This window comes from Triticum aestivum, chromosome 1A (genome assembly GCF_018294505.1).
Source record: "Triticum aestivum cultivar Chinese Spring chromosome 1A, IWGSC CS RefSeq v2.1, whole genome shotgun sequence".
Lineage (NCBI taxonomy): Eukaryota > Viridiplantae > Streptophyta > Magnoliopsida > Poales > Poaceae > Triticum > Triticum aestivum.
The window spans coordinates 439,095,437-439,100,074 of NC_057794.1; positions in this window are offsets into that span (position 1 = coordinate 439,095,437).

The window sequence follows — 4,638 nt, forward strand, 5'->3', positions numbered from 1 at the left end:
GGCTTTTGATTTGATGTTTTAGAGGGGGGGGGTGTGGGGGTATTTATATAGGTGAGGGGAGAGGAGACTTGGGGTAGGGGACAAGAAATAGACTAGGAATAGGAAAACAAAACAAAGGAAAGGGGAGGGGCTAACCGACCTAAGTCCCGCTGGGACTCGGCCAGGGAGCGGCGGCGGCTGCCTGGGCGCCTGGCGCCTGGCGCCTGCGCTGCGCTCGAGGGAAGGGGCCGGCTGGCTGGGCCTTTGGCCTGGCTGGCTTGGCGGGAGGCTCCTTTTTTTTAAATCGGTTCCGCGCAGAAAAACAAAAAGAAAAATCTAAACGAACTCTGAAAAATCTAAAGTAAATTTTCCCCGACTCCTAAAAATGAGCCGAACAAAATGAACTTTTCTCCGGGCCTAAAATGCAATTTTGAAAACGCACATTTTTCCCTATCCAAATAAAACGAAAATAAAACTCCGGCAAAAACCAAAATTGATCTATTTATTAAATCTTCATTTTTCCTAAATTTGGGAAAGTCATATTATTCCCTCTCTCATATATTTTGACACCGGAAAATAATTGAAGATAAAATAAATATATCAAATGATCCTCTTTTCAAAATTTGAGAGAACTCAAATATGAAAATAACGAAATCTCCAACTCTCTCCGAGGGTCCTTGAGTTGCGTGAAATTTCTAGGATCAACCAAAATGCAAGAAATTATGATATGCATGATGATCTATGTATAACATTCCAAATTGCAAATTTGGGATGTTACAAACCTACCCCCCTTAAGATGAATCTCGCCCTCGAGATTCGGGTTGGCTAGAAAATAGGTGAGGGTGGTCTTTGAGAAAATCTTCTTCTCTCTCCCAGGTGTCTTCATCCTCTGAATGGTGGTTCCACTGAACTTTGCAAAACTTGATAACCTTGCTGCGAGTAACTCTGCTGGCAGAATCGAGAATCTTAACTGGCTTCTCCTCATATGTTAGGTCATCCTTCAACTGAATCACTTCAAGCGGCACGGTATCTCTTAGAGGTACTTCCGCCATCTCGGCATGACATTTCTTCAGCTGAGAAACATGGAATACGTCATGAACTCCTGACAGTCCCTTTGGTAATTCCAACTTATAAGCGACTTCTCCCATACGTTGCAAGATCTTATATGGTCCAACGAAACGCGGTGCTAATTTTCCCTTAACTCCAAAGCGCTTAACTCCTCGAAGTGGGGATACTCGAAGATAAACTCTGTCTCCGGTTTCGTAAACTGTCTCCTTGCGTTTAGAATCTGCGTAGCTCTTCTGCCTGGACTGGGCTACCTTGAGCCTATCGTGAATCAACTTAACTTTCTGTTCAGACTCCTTAATCAAATCTGGTCCAAAGAATTGACGGTCTCCAACTTCGTCCCATGACAACGGTGTCCTGCACCTCCTTCCGTATAAAGCTTCGAAAGGTGCCATCTTCAAACTGGTTTGGTAACTGTTGTTATAAGAAAACTCCACATACGGCAAGTTATCGTCCCAACTAGATCCATAATCTAGTGCACAAGCTCTCAGCATGTCTTCCAAAATCTGATTGACTCTCTCGGTCTATCCATCTGTCTGCGGATGAAAAGCTGTGCTGAACTCTAGTCTGGTTCCTAAAGTTTCATGCAACTGATTCCATGCAAACAAATGATCCTAGTCATGTATATCTTCGCCAACTTAGCACTGGTGTAAGTGGTCTTAACTGGGATAAAATGTGCTACCTTCGTCAAACGATCAACTACTACCCATATCGAGTCATGGCCTACTTTCGTCCTGGGTAGTCCTGTGATAAAATCCATGCCTATCTTATCCCACTTCCATTCGGGTATCGGCAATGGTTGTAACAATCCTGCTGGCTTCTGATGCTCTGCCTTTACTCTCTGACATACGTCACAAACTGCTACATATGCTGCAATATCCTTCTTCATTCCGGTCCACCAGAATGTTTCCTTCAAATCCAAATACATCTTGGTATTCCCTGGGTGAATCGAATACGGTGAATCATGTGCCTCTTGCAAAATCAACTTCCTGATCTCCGGGTCTTTTGGCACATAAACATGGTCCTCAAACCATAGGGTATCGTGCTCATCCTCACGAAATCCCTTTGCTTTTCCTTTGCTCATTTTCTCTTTTATAGCAGCAATCTCCTTGTCAGATTTCTAAGCTTCTCTGATCTTATCCATCAATGTTGACTAAATCTCCAATGCTGCTACATAGCCTCTCGGAACTATTTCCAAACATAGCTCACGAAGGTTTTCTGCTAACTCCTTTGGTATTTTCCCTGTCATTAGAGTATTGACATGGCTCTTACAGCTCAATGCGTCAGCTACTACATTAGCTTTTCCAGGATGGTAATGCAATCTCATGTCATAATCCTTGATGAGCTCCAACCATCTCCTTTGTCGGAGGTTCAACTCCTTCTGAGTGAAAATGTACTTCAAACTCTTGTGATCCGTATACACTTCACAATGATTTCCAATAAGGAATGTCTCCACGTCTTCAATGCATGCACTACGGCTGCTAACTCTAAATCATGCGTGGCATAATTCAACTCATGAGGCTTCAGTTGCCGTGAAGCATACGAAACAACTCTTCCTTCCTGCATAAGCACTGCTCCAAGTCCTCGACGTGAAGCGTCGCAATACACCTCATAATCCTTGGTCTGATCTGGCAAGATTAATACTGGTGAGGTGACCAAACGTTTCTTCAACTCCTGGAAACTAGCCTCACACTCCTCAGTCCATTTGAACTTAGTATCCTTCTTCAACAACTCCGTCATAGGCTTTGCAATCTTTGAGAAATTCTCAATAAATCTCCGGTAGTATCCTGCGAGTCCAAGAAAACTCCGGATCTCTCCAACTGTTGTTGGTGCTTCCCATTCTATTACGGTCTCAACCTTAGTGGGGTCAACTGCTATACCTTCTCCGGATATAACGTGTCCGAGGAATCCTACTTCCTTCAACCAAAACTCACATTTGCTGAATTCAGCGTATAACTGGTGTTCCCTTAGTTTCTCCAAAACCAAACGCAAATGTTCCTTATGCTCCTCTTCATTCTTTGAGTAAACCAGGATGTCATCAATGAACACTACGATGAACTTATCCAAAAACTCCATAAACACTTTGTTCATCAGGTTCATGAAATAGGCAGGTGCGTTAGTCAATCCAAATGACATAACGGTATACTCATACAGTCCATATCTCGTGGTGAATGCTGTCTTAGGTATGTCCTGCTCTCGAATCTTCAATTGATGGTACCCTGATTGCAAATCGATCTTGGAAAACACTTTAGCTCCTTGCAATCGATCAAACAGATCGTTGATCATTGGCAATGGGTACTTATTCTTGATGGTTACTTCATTCAATCCCCGATAATCTACAACCATCCTTAATGATCCATCCTTCTTTTCCACTAGAAGTACGGGTGATCCCCAAGGCGATGAACTTGGGCGAATGTAACCTTTATCCAATAACTCCTTAATCTGATTCTTAATTTCCACCAAATCCTTTGCTGGCATCCGGTACAGTCGCTTCGATATTGGGCCTGTACCTGGCAATAACTCAATCAAAAACTCAATGTCTCTATCCGGTGGCATGACTGGCAATTCCTCTGGAAATACATCAGGAAAACCCTTTACCACTGGTACCTCTTCTTGCACAACTCCTGTTAGGCAGTTTACTTGTGTCCTGTTTGGCACATGCCGGGATACATACTTGATCATTCTTCCTTCTGGTGTGGTAAGCAAAATTGACTTACTAGCACATTCAATGTTCCCTTCATACTTCGATAACCAATCCATGCCTAATATCACATCCAATCCTTGAGTTTCCAATACTATTAGGTCTGAGGGGAACACATAGTTACCAATCCTTAATGGTAACCGATCACACCATCGTCTAGCCGTATACTCCGCTCCTGGTGAGCTTACTAACATGGGTGACCTAAGGGCTTGGGTAGGCAGGTTATATTTATCCACAAATCCCCTTGATATGTATGAATGCGATGCTCCAGTATCAAAAAGAACGAGTGCAGTAAATGACTTAACCAAAAACTTACCTATTACTGCATCGGGCTGATCTTCAACCTCCTCCACATTAATGTGGTTCACCTGTCCCCTATTGAAAGGGTTCGGCTTCTTCCCAGAGCTTCCATTGCCATTTCCATTCTGGCCTTCGGGACATTTATTGGCATAATGTCCGGTCTTGGAACACTTGAAACAAGTGACTTGACTCAGGTCTCTCTTGGTTGGGGTCGATGGGGTGGTTCGGTTCTGGCCGTTGCTTCCTCCATTCCCATTACCATTCTTGTGGCCATTATGATTGTGCGAGCTACCTCCTCCATGGGTGTGCTGAAACTTAAATCCCGGTTTAGGGGTAAAACGGGGCTTCTGCTGGGCTCCAGAGTTATACTTCCCCTGTCCATACTTCCTCTTACGGTTTTCAATCTGCTGTTGCTTCCCTTCAATCATGATGGCACGATCTACCAACTCCTGGTAGTTGTTGAAACTCGCTACCATCAACTGTATGCTTAGCTCATCATTCAATCCTTCCAGAAACTTCTCCTGCTTAGCTGCATCCGTAGCAATGTCATCTGTGGCATAAAGTGCTAACTTGCTGAAGTCGTCAACGTACTG